Below are 18,445 nucleotides of genomic sequence, written 5' to 3' on the forward strand. Positions count from 1 at the left end.
GGCCGACGCCACCGTCGCCGCACCTCCGCCGTAGCCGTGCTCCCCTTCGTCTCCACGCCGCGCCACCGTGTCCAGAAGCTCCGCCGTCCTCCACTTCTTCGAGCTAGTCGAGCCCCGAGCGCTCGCGTGCCCCGAAGCCGCCGCACCAACCTCGCCCGAACCGCCATCGCCGGAGATCCCCTTCGCCGTCGCCGCCGCAGCAGCTCGTCCCCGACCACGCCGTCCTCTCCATCAAGACCGCAGTGAGCTGGGCTAACTCCCCCTTCCTCTCTTTCTCTCTCTCGTGCACCACAGCGAGCACACCAAGCTCACCCGCACGCGCCGTCGCGGACCTCGTCGCCGACGTGCTTCCGGCCACACTCCGGCCACAAGATGGTGTCCATCTTACTCACCGAGTCCCACAACACCTAGCTAGCCACTCCACGAGCCTCACCGACCCCTCTAGCGCCAAGTTCATCTTCGACCGAGCCCCGGTGGCCGCCAAAGTCGTCGCCGGCGCCAACTCCGGCCACCCCGACCCCAACGGACTCCGCCAAGAGCTGCGGTTTGTCCTCAGCTCCACTCCGGTGGTCTCCGCGGCCCATTTGGTGGCCGAAATGGCCAAAACCACTCCCGCCGCCGCGTCGGGCTCGCCGGCGGCTAAACGCCGGCGTCGCTGGCTTTGACTTTGACCACGGGTGGGCCCTGGTTGACTCCCCTGAGTCAATGACAGGTGGGGCCCAGCCCTGTTAATTAAACAGGATTAGTTTTAATTAAATTTTAATTAAAATAATTACCCTGACATGCGGGACCCACTGTCAGGTTTGACCCAGACCTGTTCCGTTGACCTGCTGACATCACACTGACGTCAGGCTGACGCAGTAATTGATTTTCTGGATTTAATTTAAATCAGGAAATTCCAGAATATAATTTAAACTTCAAAAATTCATAACTTTTATTCTGTAACTCCAAATTGGACAAATTATATATGAAAAATGATCAGAAAAATCCAATCTATCCATCTGTACTATTTTCATGCATGATCAAACAAGTTAAATTGATGTTTTAAACAGAACAAGGAAAAGCACTTTAAAAGGCCATGTTTGAGTTTGAAATTTGAATCTTTGATTCAAATTTGTTCAAACCCTTCTGGTTTTAGTTGCATTAGCCCAACACACTCATATTGCCATGTTTCATGCATGCATCATATTGTTGCACATTGTTTGGTGATGGTTGTGTATCGGTGTCCTTGCGACAGGTTCTGCCTCCGAGGAGTACCGTGATTACCCTAATGAAGAACCGTATCAGTGCATCGAACCATCAGGCAAGCAACCAACCATTTGATCATATCGATACAATCCCATGTTCTCGCTCCTGCTCTCTTTTACTGCATTAAGACAACGCGTTTCAAACTGCTGTGTGCTACGGTAGTTGAACCCATTTCCTCTGCATGACCTGTCATTGCCACAGTAACTAGATGAAACCCACTAGCATGTGTAGGAGTTGTTTGAGCCATATGTATGTGTTGTTCCTACCTTGCTATGCCTGCTATGCTTAGAGTCGTGTCAGGTCTGGTTCATCTGGGTGATGGGCTAGAGTGAAATGTTTATGTCGGTAATGAGAGTGGTGTGGTGAACACGATTTGGTAAAGGTATCGATGAGAGGCCATGTAGGAGTACATGGTGGGTTGTTTCATTGAAGCCGGCCTTAAGCACTGAGATCTGTATGTGTGATTTAAGAATCAGCTACTACCATGCATTGGGCCTGAAACCAATGGACCCTCTCGGCTTCTTATTCACCCTAGTTCTCCGTCCAGGAGTTGCAAGTAGTTTCTGGTGTTTGTAGCCTACTGGAGGCCGTGGACAGCGCTGACCGTAGGGGTGGGCTGTGATGCGGTAGGTACGTGGCACGGTGTACCGAATACCCGTTAGGTATCTCGGGAACCCTGTTCACATCGTTCGGGGCCGTATGGGAAACCTCGGCCGGACTCCCTGCGGATGGAACCTGGATAGGCGATAAACCTGGACTGGAGGCTTAGGTGATTAGGTAGGTCGTGGCCGACACCCACGTTGGGCTTCCGCTTGAAGGTTGCCGAGTACATGTCGTGTAAACGACGGTAAGTGGTGAGAGCGTGTATGAAGAAGTACACCCCTGCAGGGTTAACATGATCTATTCGAATAGCCGCGTCCACGGTAAAGGACTACTTGGTTGCCTATACAGTTCATAGACAAGTAAATGGAAACTGCTAAAAGCCTCAAGATAAGTGTGAGTGCCGAGGATGGCTCTTCCGTAGGAAGACGGAGGTGGATCCTCGGTAGTGTATTGAAGTGGTGAGTAGTGGACTCGTGTGCGCAAAACCATTTCAAGTTGGAGTATCGTAGGATAGTCTAGCCAAGAGTCAAAGCTGGCTTGCTGCAATAACTCCACCAACCCTTCTTGATAAAATGCATGTATATAGGATCTGATGTAAGTCTTGCTGAGTACCTTTGTACTCATGTTGCTATAATCTGCATTTTACAGAAGACGCTGCAACCCCTTCTGATGGGTTCTATGTAGACGTTGACATCAACGAGTAGGCTAAAGACCCAGGTGGTGACCCTGAGCTTGTGAAGGACCACGTAGTATAGTTAGGCTTTCCAAGCCTCTTTTATTTTACTAGTTGTCTGTACTCAGACAAGTTACTTCCGCTGCTGGTTTGTATGACTGTATGACTTGTATGTTGGGTCGTGAGACCCGTACCTTTGTGTATGTTATGTATGGCTCCCTGAGCCTTAAATAAAGTACTTGTGTCGTAGAGTCATGTTGTGATGCTTCGTTGTATTTGCACATATCGAGCATATTGTGTGTATGATTGAAATGCTTGGTATGTGTGGGATATGACTATCTAGTTGTTTATCTTTAGTAGCCTCTCTTACCGGGAAATGTCTCCTAGTGTTACCGCTGAGCCATGGTAGCTTGCTACTGCTCTGGAACGCTTAGGCTGGCCGGCATGTGTCCTTCTTCGTTCCTGTGTCTGTCCCTTCGGGGAAATGTCACGCTTTGAGTACCGGAGTCCTGTTAGCCCGCTACAGCCCGGTTTACCGGAGTCCTGCTAGCCCAGTGCTACAGCCCGGACCCACTTGCTGATGACCGACACGTTTGAAGCTGGGTCATGGATGCCTGTCCCTGTAAGTCTGTGCCACTTTGGGTTTACGACTAGTCATGTCAGCCCGGGCTCTTTATCATATGGATGCTAGCGACACCATCATATACGTGAGCCAAAAGGCGCAAACGGTCCCGGGCAGAGGTAAGGCGACACCCGTGGGGATACCGTGCGTGAGGCCGCAAAGTGATATGAGGTGTTACCGGCTAGATCGATGTGACATCGAGTCGGGGTCCTGACAGCGTTGGCATCAGAGCCGGACTGCCTGTAGGTTCTCCAAGCCAAACTGGTCGATGTTGAGTCTAGAAATTCTTTAGTTATATGTAGGGGAATTGTTTGTGGGTTGGAACGTAAGGCTCTTTTTACTCCTTTATCTTATGACATTCTGATCTGAGTCAGTCTATTCTTCCACCCGGGGGTTAAGGAATTAGGATCTATTCTCTCTATCAGGATCACGTGTTACTAATCAGTAGTACCTTATAAGTTTGATTGATACAAGCCTAGTTCAGTTCTACTACCACATTATGTTGTTAGAATGGATTCAGAACTTTGATATGATGATGTTGAGTGTGTATGAAATCCTTTGTCAAATGTCTCAAAATCCTTCTTGAGCATTTACAGCTGTTATGCTGCCGAAATTTCGCTAGAAATTCTAATGCCTTTGCATTATGATTGTGCTTTCAGATGGCCACTCGCGACCTCAATCAAGTGGTTCACCTGACTCGATGCCTAGATGTACCCGGCCGTACTGCCAAGTTGGTCAGGGTAATGACTGAGGCTGGATACTGCTGGTATCCTGAGTACACGGTCGAAGAGCAATTCCGAGACTTTAATCAAAGCCAGTATCTCTGCACTGTCAGGATATTTCCATCTTATCCTGGATCCACCGAGCCTCTTCACTGCTCCTATGGACTCGGGGTTACTATTGAGATGGCTGTGCAGGACGCCGCCTACTCTATGATGACCATTATGCGAGTCAGATCTGGTCTATTTCGGGACTCTGATTTCCGGTATATGCCAGGATCACTTCCGGGGGCACAAGGGTATCTCCAGGCTATCTATGCTGACCCCACTCAGGAGGATTCACGGACTCGCACCACTGCTGAGATGCTCGAGGATAAGGACCGTGAAAATCGGGCCTTGAGGTTAGAGCTCTTCAATACCCATGCTGACCACTGGGCCACTTTGACTCGGTTCGCACCGGCGGTGCAAGCTGGATATTCAGATATGCGCGATCTCTATCCTGTGAGATCTGCTCTGCCAGACGTGATGGTTTGGCGTGATGTAGGTGGCATCACCCCACCTCGCGGTCCCCGCAGGCCACCGTCTGTTGGTCCAAGGCCTCATCCTAGCCCTTATGGTCCACAAGCTCCGCGAGATCGTCTGTTTCCGGATGATCATGTTGAGCTTCCAGGCTATGGAGGTGACTTCTATGAGGACTACTACGGATCGGTCTGAGTTAGTGGTAGTATCACTAGTTCGCACTAGCTGTGTCGTCTATCGTCCCGCGTGACTCGTGGGATATGACCTAGTTTGTACTCTTTCCGGAGGTGTAGAAAAATAATGTATAGGAGCTTGGAATGCCTCCGATGAGATGTAATCCTCTTTTCATCGTAATAGTACTTTGTTTGGTCTTCTACTAAACCCTGTATGGTGTGTATGACGATGGAATAAAGAAGCAGTTTCTGTATCTACCATGTCATACGGATGATCATCTTGCATTTCGAGTTATTCCTTACATTTTTACCCTATGTCGGAATTTTTTTCATCCTGACTAAATCATTGTCTTGTTTACCTAGGATGGTCAACACGCGCGCTAACCCTGCTTCTCAAGAGCAGGCCGAAGGCAGTGAAGCCAGGGATGCAAATCTGCCTCATCCTCCTTCACTAGCCGAGGTTATGATGGAAGCTGAGAGAAACAAGCGGGAGACCAACCGTTTGTTGGAGCGTATTGAACAGAACACAGCACACCATCAGAGGACTAACGTGGTGTCACTCAGTGATTTCATCAAATTACATCCACCCACGTTCCACCACTCCATCGAGCCTCTCGACGCTGATGACTGGCTTCGCAGTATCTCTCATAAACTGCGTTCCGCGCTGGTAGCGGAGGCTGACAAGGTCACCTTTGCTGCATATCATCTTGAAGGCCCCGCCAGTCTATGGTGGGAGAATTATGGAGCTATGCGCCCGGCGGGCCATGTCACTACTTGGGCTGAATTCAGCGAGGCTTTCCGTGAACATCACATTCCGGAGGGTCTCATGGACCGTAAACGTGAAGAATTTTGCAGTTTCACCCAAGGCCGACTTTCTGTGGATGCTTACAGCAGGGAGTTTGGTAACCTCGCACGATATGCAACCGAGGAAGTTTCTACTGACGCCAAGAAGCAAGCAAGGTTCCGTAAGGGCCTTAGTCCTGAGCTTCGCCGCGACCTCCGTCTGCATGAGTGCACATCTTTTCAGAAACTTGTCAACAAAGCCATCAGTGCTGAAACTGGTCAGACTGACTATGACGCAACACGCAAGCATGGCCGTGACATGGGTTCCTCATCCGGTGCTGGTCCTCAGAAGCGCCGCGTGTGGGTACCCAACACCGCCCTGCCACCCAGGTTCACACCGAGGCCATCCTTCCAGGCGCCTCGCCCTGTTCAACAGTCTGCACCGGCCAAGCCCTATGGGGGTCCATCTAACAATGCTCCTCCACGTACCAGTTCAGTGACTTGTTTCAAGTGTGGGGAATCTGGCCACTATATGCGTGAGTGTCCCCAGACCAACCCCAATCAATCTGCTAAAGCTATTGGCCGTGGCAAGCCGACAGGAAAAATATTCCACGCCAAGCCGGTCACCGCTTCACGTGGCCATGTCAACTGTATCTCTGCCGAAGAAGCTCAAGAGGATCCCAACGTCGTTCTTGGTACGCTTCTTGTTAATTGCCACCCGGCATCTGTTCTTTTCGATACAGGAGCCTCTCATTCTTTTATATCCGAAAGTTATGCTCGTTTGCATAACGTTGCATTCTGTGACATGCCATCCACTATGGAGATTTCTACCCCTGGTTCTAGATGGCAGACCTCTAGGGTAAGTTATGGAAATGAAATCCAAGTCGACAGACTTGTTTTCCTCGCGTCTTTGATAGCCCTTAAATTTTCAGATATTAATATCATTCTGGGTATGGACTGGATGTCAGCTCATCAAGCCAAAATTGATTGCTTCTCTAGGACTGTTCAACTCACCCATCCTTCGGGGAAGATAGTCAATGTCTTGACCCGAATAGCTAAGCGACAATTATATTCTCTTAACGCCAGCCCTTTGCCAGACCTTGAGGACGTTCCGGTAGTCCGTGACTTCCCGGATGTCTTCCCAGAAGAATTGCCAGGTGTTCCACCTGACAGGGATGTTGAGTTCGTAATAGACCTCATTCCAGGAACCGTTCCGATTGCTAGAAGACCTTATAAGATGGCACCCCTAGAACTAGCCGAGCTTAAGAAACAACTCGATGAGTCCTTGAAAAAGGGTTTCATCCGACCTAGCTCATCTCCGTGGGCTTGCCCCGTCCTATTCGTCAAGAAGAAGGATGGTACGGACCGGATGGTTGTAGATTACCGACCTGTCAACTTGGTCACAATCAAGAACAAATATCCGCTTCCCAGGATCAACGACCTGTATGATCAGCTCGCTGGATCCTCAGTCTTCTCCAAGATGGATTTGAGGTTGGGCTACCATCAAATCAAAATCAGAAACGGGGACATCCCTAAAACGGCCTTTGTTACTCGTTACGGCCAATACGAGTACACCGTCATGTCCTTCGGTTTAACCAACGCTCCAGCCACCTTTTCTCGGTTAATGAACTCAATCTTCATGGAGTATTTGGACAAATTCGTCGTAGTTTATCTCGATGATATACTCATCTACTCCAAGAATGAGGAAGAACATGCCGAACATCTACGGCTAGTGTTGCAGAAACTTCGAGAGCATCGCCTTTATGCCAAATTTTCTAAATGTGAATTCTGGTTGCCAGAAGTGACCTATCTGGGTCATGTAATATCTGGTAAAGGTATTGCTGTTAACCCTGAGCGAGTTCAAGCCGTCCTTAATTGGACTCCACCTAAATCGGTCAAGCAAGTTCGGAGCTTTCTGGGCTTAGCGAGCTATTGTCGTCGCTTTGTCGAGAACTTCTCCAAAGTTGCTAAACCGCTAACCGAACTCCTCAAGAAAGATAAGAAGTTCGAGTGGACTCCACAATGTGAGCACAGCTTTCAGGAACTGAAAAGACGCCTGACTTCTGCTCCCGTACTGGTACCGCCAGACTTCTCCAAGGACTTTGTTATCTACTGCGACGCCTCGCGACAAGGACTAGGTTGCATTCTCATGCAAGATCGACATGTAATTGCCTACGCTTCACGGCAATTGCACCCACATGAGGAGAATTATCCTACTCATGATCTAGAGCTTGCAGCCGTAGTCTATGCACTTAAAACCTGGCGGCATTACCTCCTCGGTAACCGTTGCGAAATATTCACTGATCACCAAAGTCTGAAGTACATTTTCACCCAACCGGATCTGAATCTCAGGCAAAGACGTTGGGTTGAGTTGATCACAGACTTCGACTTAGGGATAACCTACACCCCAGGGAAAGCCAACGTCATGGCTGATGCGCTAAGTCGTAAATCTTATTGTAACAATCTGATGTTACATCAAAGTCAACCGCTTCTCCATGAGGAATTTCGGAAGCTTAACCTTCACATTGTTCCTCAAGGATTTCTTTCCACCTTGGTGGCGAAACCTACTCTTACGGATCAAATCATTGCTGCCCAGAAGCGAGATAAGGGAATAGCTAAGATCAAGGAGAACATTGCTAGCGGAGGTGCTAGTTGTTTCTCCACAAATGATCATGGTGTTGTGTACTTTGAGAACCGTCTAGTGGTTCCCAAGAACCAGCATCTATGGCAGTTGATCCTTAAGGAGGCTCATGAATCTCCTCTCACCATTCATCCCGGTAGTACTAAGATGTATCAGGACCTACGCCAGAGGTTCTGGTGGACTAGGATGAAGAGAGAAATTGCTCAGTATATTGCAAATTGCGACGTCTGTCGTCGTGTTAAAGCAGAGCACCAACGGCCTGCTGGCACCCTTCAACCCTTAGCTATTCCTGAATGGAAATGGGATAAAATTGGTATGGATTTCATTACCGGTTTTCCCAGGACCAAGAGAGGGAATAATGCTATTTTCGTCGTGGTCGATCGTCTTTCCAAAGTAGCCCATTTCCTACCTGTTCGTGAGAGTATAACCGCTAGTCAGCTGGCAGACTTATACATCTCCCGAATAGTGTCTCTCCATGGTGTTCCTTTGGAAATTAACTCGGATCGAGGAAGTCTTTTCACCTCTCGATTTTGGGAAAGTTTCCAAAATGCTATGGGAACCCGTCTCTCCTTTAGCACCGCCTTCCACCCTCAGTCGAGTGGTCAAGTGGAACGCGTCAACCAGATTCTAGAAGACATGCTTCGAGCCTCTGTTATCTCATTCGGGATGGACTGGGAGAAGTGCCTTCCATTTGCCGAATTCGCTTATAACAACAACTATCAGTCTAGCTTGGGTAAAGCCCCTTTTGAAGTTCTCTATGGACGACGGTGTCGAACACCCCTTAACTGGTCAGAGACCGGGGAAAGACAATTCTTTGGCCCGGACATGATTCAGGAAGCAGAAGAACAAGTTCGTATCGTTCGTGAAAAGTTGAAAACAGCCCAATCTCGTCAAAAGAGTCAATATGACCGAAAACATAAGGCTATGATTTTCGAGGTTGACGAGAAGGCTTATCTTCGGGTCACCCCTCTGAAGGGAACCCATCGTTTCGGTATCAAAGGCAAATTGGCTCCTCGTTACATTGGACCTTTTCGCATTCTCGCCAAACGAGGAGAAGTTGCCTACCAGCTGGAACTACCTCCGCATCTCTCCAGAGTCCACGATGTCTTCCACGTTTCTCAACTCAGGCGTTGCTTCTCGGATCCTATCCGTGGAGTAGACTACGAAACGCTTGATCTCCAAGATAATCTTACATACCGAGAGTACCCCATTCGTATCCTCGATCGGGCCGAGCGTACCACTCGACGTCATAATATCAAGTTTCTCAAGGTTCAATGGTCGCACCATTCTGAGGATGAAGCAACTTGGGAAAGGGAGGATCGTCTTCGACTCGAGTACCCCGCCTTCTTTCCGGAGGAACCCAAATCTCGGGACGAGATTCTTTTGAGTGGGGGTGAGTTGTCACATCCTAGTTAGCCATGCATTAGAGTGTTGCATCATGTTTTCCTTTTCATCAGAAACTTGAAATGGGGATGACAGAACCCCCAGTCCCCTCTGAAACCAACTAGGGTTTACTAAAAACTTTTTCAATGAACCTGAAATGCCCTTCTAAAATGCCCATCATTTTTGTCTTGGTTCAGAACCTCTGCCAAAAGTGGTGCAAATTTTCCTAGGCCATCTTAGGGTTTTTGAATTAAATCATAAATATTTGAATTTGGGCATTTAAAATTATATAAAATATTTAAATGCTCAAATATCTCCAAACTAAAATGTTTCATGTTGGAAATAATCCAACTATGGACCAGGAGTAATTTGGTGATTTTTGAAGTTGCCTAGGTATTTTATTAAATTCAACAAAGTTGCAGATATATTAAATAAAAACAGAAACAGAAAAAAGGGGAAAACTTACCTGGCGCCACCGCAGGCCCACCAGCCAGCCCACCTGGCCGGCCTAGCCCGGCCACCGCTCCAGCGAGCTGCTTGGCTCGCCAGGCAGGCAGCCAAGGTGCTCGGCGGCGGCACCGCAGCTCGCCACGCAGCTGCACGCCGCCCTGCCTCCCCCTCTCGCCGCCCTGATGGCCTGGACGAGCTCCACGTCGTGCCCCGACCCTCCTGGACACCTCCATTCGCCCCCAGTTCCTCTCCCTCGCGCTCCCACGCCATGGTCGACGCCACCTTCGCCGCACCTCCGCCGTAGCCGTGCTCCCCTTCGTCTCCACGCCGCGCCACCGTGTCCAGAAGCTCCGCCGTCCTCCACTTCTTCGAGCTAGTCGAGCCCCGAGCGCTCGCGTGCCCCGAAGCCGCCGCACCAACCTCGCCCGAACCGCCATCGCCGGAGATCCCCTTCGCCGTCGCCGCCGCAGCAGCTCGTCCCCGACCACGCCGTCCTCTCCATCAAGACCGCAGTGAGCTGGGCTAACTTCCCCTTCCTCTCTTTCTCTCTCTCGTGCACCACAGCGAGCACACCAAGCTCACCCGCACGCGCCGTCGCGGACCTCGTCGCCGACGTGCTTCCGGCCACACTCCGGCCACAAGATGGTGTCCATCTTACTCACCGAGTCCCACAACACCTAGCTAGCCACTCCACGAGCCTCACCAACCCCTCTGGCGCCAAGTTCATCTTCGACCGAGCCCCGGTGGCCGCTAAAGTCGTCGCCGGCGCCAACTCCGGCCACCCCGACCCCAACGGACTCCGCCAAGAGCTGCGGTTTGTCCTCAGGTCCACTCCGGTGGTCTCCGCGGCCCATTTGGTGGCCGAAATGGCCAAAACCACTCCCGCCGCCGCGTCGGGCTCGCCGGCGGCTAAACGCCGGCGTCGCTGGCTTTGACTTTGACCACGGGTGGGCCCTGGTTGACTCCCCTGAGTCAATGACAGGTGGGGCCCAGCCCTGTTAATTAAACAGGATTAGTTTTAATTAAATTTTAATTAAAATAATTACCCTGACATGCAGGACCCACTGTCAGGTTTGACCCAGACCTGTTCCGTTGACCTGCTGACATCACACTGACGTCAGGCTGACGCAGTAATTGATTTTCTGGATTTAATTTAAATGAGGAAATTCCAGAATATAATTTAAACTTCAAAAATTCATAACTTTTATTCTGTAACTCCAAATTGGACAAATTATATATGAAAAATGATCAGAAAAATCCAATCTATCCATCTGTACTATTTTCATGCATGATCAAACAAGTTAAATTGATGTTTTAAACAGAACAAGGAAAAGCACTTTAAAAGGCCATGTTTGAGTTTGAAATTTGAATCTTTGATTCAAATTTGTTCAAACCCTTCTGGTTTTAGTTGCATTAGCCCAACACACTCATATTGCCATGTTTCATGCATGCATCATATTGTTGCACATTGTTTGGTGATGGTTGTGTATCGGTGTCCTTGCGACAGGTTCTGCCTCCGAGGAGTACCGTGATTACCCTAACGAAGAACCGTATCAGTGCATCGAACCATCAGGCAAGCAACCAACCATTTGATCATATCGATACAATCCCATGTTCTTGCTCCTGCTCTCTTTTACTGCATTAAGACAACGCGTTTCAAACTGCTGTGTGCTACGGTAGTTGAACCCATTTCCTCTGCATGACCTGTCATTGCCACAGTAACTAGATGAAACCCACTAGCATGTGTAGGAGTTGATTGAGCCATATGTATGTGTTGTTCCTACCTTGCTATGCCTGCTATGCTTAGAGTCGTGTTAGGTCTGGTTCATCTGGGTGATGGCTAGAGTGAAATGATTATGTCGGTAATGAAAGTGGTGTGGTGAACACGATTTGGTAAAGGTATCGATGAGAGGCCATGTAGGAGTACATGGTGGGTTGTTTCATTGAAGCCGACCTTAAGCACTGAGATCTGTATGCGTGATTTAAGATACAGCTACTACCATGCATTGGGCCCTGAAATATGACCCCGCTCGACTTCTTATTCACCCTAGCTCTCTGTCCAGGAGTTGCAAGTAGTTTCTGGTGTTTGTAGCCTACTGGAGGCCGTGGACAGCGCTGACCATAGGGGTGGGCTGTGATGCGGTAGGTACGTGGCCGGGTGTACCGAATACCCGTTAGGTATCTCGGGAACCCTGTTCACATCGTTCGGGGCCGTATGGGAAACCTCGGCCGGACTCCCTGCGGATGGAACCTGAATAGGCGATAAACCTGGACTAGAGGCTTAAGTGTTTAGGTAGGTCGTGGTCTACACCCACGTCGGCTTTCGCTTGAAGTCTGCCGAGCACATGTCGTGTGCAGACGCTAAGTGGTGGAAACGTGTATGAAGAAGTACACCCCTGCAGGGTTATCATAATCTATTCGAATAGCCGCGTCCGCGGTAAAGGACTACTTGGTTGCCTATACAGTTCATAGACAAGTAAATGGAAACTGTTAAAAGCCTCAAGATAAGTGTGAGTGCCGAGGATGGCTCTTCCGTAGGAAGACGGAGGTGGATCCTCGGTAGTGTATTGAATTGGTGAGTAGTGGACTCGTGTGCGCAAAACCATTTCAAGTTGGAGTATCGTAGGATAGCCTAGCCAAGAGTCAAAGCTGGCTTGCTGCAATAACTCCACCAACCCTTCTTGATACTATGCATGTATGTAGGATCTGATGTAAGTCTTGCTGAGTACCTTTGTACTCATGTTGCTATAATCTACATTTTTACAGAAGACGCTGCAACCCCTTCTGATGGGTTCTATGTAGACGTTGACATCAACGAGTAGGCTAAAGACCCAGGTGGTGACCCTGAGCTTGTGAAGGACCACGTAGTATAGTTAGGCTTTCCAAGCCTCTTTTATTTTACTAGTTGTCTGTACTCAGACAAGTTACTTCCGCTGCTGGTTTGTATGACTGTATGACTTGTATGTTGGGTCGTGAGACCCGTACCTTTGTGTATGTTATGTATGGCTCCCTGAGCCTTAAATAAAGTACTTGTGTCGTAGAGTCATGTTGTGATGCTTCGTTGTATTTGCACATATCGAGCATATTGTGTGTATGATTGAAATGCTTGGTATGTGTGGGATCTGACTATCTAGTTGTTTATCTTTAGTAGCCTCTCTTACCGAGAAATGTCTCCTAGTGTTACCGCTGAGCCATGGTAGCTTGCTACTGCTCTGGAACGCTTAGGCTAGCCGGCATGTGTCCTTCTTCGTTCCTGTGTCTGTCCCTTCGGGGAAATGTCACGCTTTGAGTACCGGAGTCCTGTTAGCCCGCTACAGCCCGGTTTATCGGAGTCCTGCTAGCCCAGTGCTACAGCCCGGACCCACTTGCTGATGACCGACACGTTCGAAGCTGGGTCATGGATGCCTGTCCCTGTAAGTCTGTGCCACTTTGGGTTTACGACTAGTCATGTCAGCCCGGGCTCTTTATCATATGGATGCTAGCGACACCATCATATACGTGAGCCAAAAGGCGCAAACGGTCCCGGGCAGAGGTAAGGCGACACCCGTGGGGATACCGTGCGTGAGGCCGCAAAGTGATATGAGGTGTTACCGGCTAGATCGATGTGACATCGAGTCGGGGTCCTGACAAAAACATTGGTAGGGTTGCTCCTGACCGTGATCCAAATAGACCCTATGCCATTTGTGTGTGGGTCCAACAGCCTGCCCAGTCGCAGATATTAGTGGTGGTGTGTCAAAAGAGTCGACACGTTACTGACTATGTATCTAGCATGACGTGGGCTATATGGCCACATTGATGGTTCCTTTCTCGCCTTGTTTCTGGGTTGTGTTTTTAGGTCCGAATTATTTGTGGCGTGGGCTGCGAGTCGCATGTCGCTACCTCGGCCATTATTTTACCTAGGTAGAAACCTAGCCGCACACTGTTTATCTTCACTCACCTCCTCCCTCCCTTTTCTATGACCAGCCACTGCTCGATCACAGCCTCTCCTTCCCCTCGCATGGCGTGCCATTACACCTAGCATTCTCGTAGCCGATCGTGTCCAATTTGTCGTGTTCTTATGATGGATATACTAGATCATTATGGCGCGCGTTGCTGGGCCCTTTCATTTGTTCGATGAAATGGTAGGACTTTTATAAATATACATACGCATGGAAAATACAATTAAATTCGCATAACTTATCCGTACAGTATGAACAATAAATAAACTTAATCAGAAGATAATATATTCCTTCTCAAAACATGCATTGATTCTTATTTTAACTTAAATTGCCACACTAACAACAAATATTTCCAAAACCATACAAGCAGACACGAAAGATACACATATTAATGACACTAACAACATAATAAGCAAGAGCAAAAAAAAGGTGATCGGTTTTCTCCTTTGTAGTACCAAAACATCTTTAGTAGACACAACTTGCTTATTCGGATACCACACATAACCACTTAACATCATAGAAATTTCTAGGGGAACATCATGTCACCATTCAGCAAAACAGAATTGCCTAGCTCGGTTCCATAGCAAGGTAAGAACAAAGGTTTATCATCCACATGAAGAAGTGACAATCACCAATCTCGTATTCTACCTGCAATAGGTCTTCCTGCCCAAAGATTACATTTTCATCAGTTGGTGACAATACCATATAACCATATTCCTAAATGATTTTCTATAATAGACTAATGTTTATAGTGAAAATTCTTGTAGAAGTCTTGTTATATTACTTCCATGAGAGATCTTCATGTAGAAGTCATGTAGTTTGGTGACAAAATATAATCCGTACCTTCTGATTTAGCACTAACACGCAATAAGTGCCTATCAATTTTCTTATGTTTGTGCATTCTATTACTTCCATCAGAGATCTTCAGGGCATCCTGAAAAGAATAAAATATGTGTGATGTGTCGCATATGCAAAAAAATTAGTTTATCAACTACTTTGTAAGATATATTTTCATCTAAAACATATACAAGTAGGAAAAAATTGGAAGGGCGAATGCAAAGTTATGAACCAGATAGCTATTTTCATTGCCACACACAATCTAAGATGGAAAAGAGAGTGCCCTACACTGTATTGTCATGTTTAATTTTAAATCTGGAATAAGGCATATTATAAGCTTGCACTAAGCACTTCAGCAATAACAAATGATTGTTTCCTTCAACTAAGTGACAATGATCGTATGCATTGCTTAATCATGCATTGAAAAAGCTAATCACTCACTTGCCTAATGGAAGTAGGCACCGGTGTAGAGACACCTTGTAGGATCAAAATTATGTCTACAAGGGGGTAGACTACTTGACCAAATAAAAATCTATAATTTTTCCAATTTTAGTTGTGGGCAGTTTTTAACAATTAGCACAAGCCAAACAATCAACCTACACATGCAATTCTAAGAGTATAGCAGCGGAAAGTAAAACATTGCATATGAAGGTAAAGGGAAAGGTTTTGAGAAATCAAACGCAATGGAGACACGGAGATTTTTGGCGTGATTCTGATAGGTGGTGCTATCGTACGTCCATGTTGATGGAGACTTCAACCCACAAAGGGTAACAGCTGCGTGAGTCCACGGAGGGCTCCACCCAGTAAGGGTCCACGAAAAAGCAACCTTGTCTATCCCACTATGACCATCGCCCACGAAGGACTTGCCTCACTCGGGTAGATCTTCATGAAGTAGGCGATCTCCTTGCCCTTACAAACTTCTTGGTTCAACTCCACATCTTGACGAAGGCTCCCAAGCGACACCTAACCAATCTAAGAGACACCACTCTCCAAAAGGTAATAGATGGTGTGTTGATGATGAACTCCTTGCTCTTGTGCTTCAGATGATAGTCTCCCCAACACTCAACTCTCTCTCTCTCTCTCATATTTGGCTGTGATAGAAAGATCATTTGAGTGTAAAGCAACTTGGGGATGGCTAGAAATTAAGATTCTTGTGGTAGGATTGGAATGTCTTGATCTCAACACATGAGTAGGTGGTTCTCTCTCAGAAAATGTATGGTGGAAGTGTAGGCACGGTTTGATGGCTCTCCCACAAATAGACAAGGGGTGGAGGGGTTTATATATCCTCCACACAAAATCCAACTATTACACACATTTGACTCATCTCGGTTGGACCGAATTGGTTAAGCTCGGTGGCAACAATCTGTTCGAAGATGTGAATGTTAGGAATCTCAGTGGGATCGACGGGAATAACTCGGTGGGACCGATGTGCTAGGGCTTAGGGAAAACATCATCTTGGTAGCGCCGATTGCATCAACTCGGTGAGACCGAAGAGAAGCAATAAGGCAACAGAGAGTCTATCAAGCCAACTCAGTGAGACCGATTACATAACTCGGTGAGAATGAAATAAATGCAACAAGTAATAGAGTGTTGGCAAGTCCATATCAGTGAGATCGACACTCGCATGGGTGAGACCGAACTGTTTAGGGTTTCTGGCTGTGGCTATGCTATATGAATTCGGTGGCTCGGGGTAGAAAGAATCAGCGGGGCCGAGATGGACTTTAGGGTTTGGACATATTTGGATGGAGAAAGTGGTTGAGTGTTTTGGAGCAATATCACTAAGCATTTCAGCAAGCAAGCCATTAAGCAACACCTCATCCCCTTTTAATAGTATTGGCTTTCCTATGGACTCAATGTGATCTTGGATCACTAAAATAAAGATGAAGAGTCTTGAACTTTTGCCAATATTTGTCCTTAGCATTTTGAGGGGTCCACATCTCTAGTCCATGCCATGTCATTCATTAAACTTCCTGAATTAATTGTCTTGAATGGATATTAGTTCAATGAGCTATATATTGTTATGAATTACCCAAACCACGCGGGGATTAGTTGCACTTTCAATCTCCCGCTTTTTGTTAATTGATGATAACATATAGATCAAAGCTTCGACAAATGATAATATGAATGAAATACATCGTCACTTTGAGAAGTATGTGATAAGCAAGAGCTCCCCCTAAATTTGTGCATTATTTAAAACTTGCGTTTGAATGCAAATGCACAATCGATTAGGATCATGGGTCACTCTTCCATGTCACATACATCTTGGTGGAGCGCACAAAATGATAAGAGTGAAATAACATGCATGCATTACCAAATGCATAAGTGAATGATCATACACAAATAATCATAGAGATAAGCATAGATCGCACATTAATCATAGTATGATCAATCACACAACCACACAAAATATCTCACGAGCATAAAACAATAAGTAGCACAAACCAAACGGACGAAGTAGCAAAAAGAATGAGACTCTCTCTCTCTCTCTCTCTCTCTCTCTCTTCTCTCTCTCTCTCTCTCTCTATCTATCTATCCATCTCTCTCTCTCGGCCTATGATATATACATTTTCTCCCCCTTTGGCAACAAGTTACCAAAAAGCTTGAATAAGAATAGTGTTATACGACACTCTAGGCACGATCTCTGGGAACTCCTGAAGGGGTCTTCTGGCTTGTTGCTCCGGTGTGCGTAGATGGCGTTGAGAGAACAGCTTCTACAAATACCTCGGCTGATGTCTGTTGAGCTGGTGGTGTTGACACTAGGGATGGCACTGTGGCAGTGGCGGCAAGTGCAGGGTGTGTTGTCCTGGTGTCTGCTACTGGCACAGCTGAAGACCTGGGTGCCCTCGGAAATGTCTGTAACCTCTTAGTGGTAGTGTCCTCATTGCCATCTTCAACATCATCTCTTAGTTTCTCCACAATAGATTGTATCTCAGTGACCTTGACATCAAGATTGTACATTTTGTCTTCAACTATCCGCTCTAGGCTCTCCTGGTTCTTGGCTAAGTTGGCCGGACTTCGCTCAATCCTTAGTGTTGTTTCTAGCAGATATGTCAACTAGTCTTGATTTGATTTGAAATTTACTATTGATGCATTGGGTGCATTTGCTACTTTTGCTACTTTTACTGCCTCTGCCTTCTCTTGGGCCTCAACTGAAGTTTGATGTGAAGCATCCATCACCACTTCCTTATCTTCAAACTCTGGTTGAAGAGGAATGTGTTCTCTATCAAGTAGATATGTGCATGTACAAACCTTGGAGTTGATAAGCATCTGGATGTGTGGTGCATATCCACAGACCTCTTCTGATCAACAACTATCATTTTGATTATCTCAACAATCAGGCTCATGACTTTGAATTCCCGTGGAATATCAAACAAGTGGAGCGGGTTGATGGAGTGGCCATGAATCATCCTCTCATCTCCAGATCTGGGCAACAAGGTATGCCTCAAGGTGTAGTTTATGGTGGCCAAACCAGCAAGCAGATAGTATATGGAGCCAAAATTGTGTATATCCAAAGCCTCATTAGGAATGGTCTTGTACATATGTGCCATAGTGTTATGATCCATCCCGGGCTTCCCATATACATCAATATCATTTTCATCTTCCTTTGGGGCATTGATGAGAGTGGCCCACTCAGAGATAGATGACTGGTATCTTGTGCCCTCAGTCATACACACAATTCTGCCATCTGGATAAAAGTGTATCGTGGAGTAAAACTGCATCACCATCTCATCATTCCATTTTGTGAGCTTTTGTCCAACAAAAGCATCAACACCTATAAGCCTGAAGCTCTCATGAACATGGGGTAAGTAGTCTTCATTGTCATCAATGTACTTCCAATCCACCCATTTCATGTTGC

The sequence above is a fragment of the Triticum dicoccoides genome, chromosome 4B (assembly GCF_002162155.2).
Source record: "Triticum dicoccoides isolate Atlit2015 ecotype Zavitan chromosome 4B, WEW_v2.0, whole genome shotgun sequence".
NCBI classification, from domain to species: Eukaryota; Viridiplantae; Streptophyta; class Magnoliopsida; order Poales; family Poaceae; genus Triticum; species Triticum dicoccoides.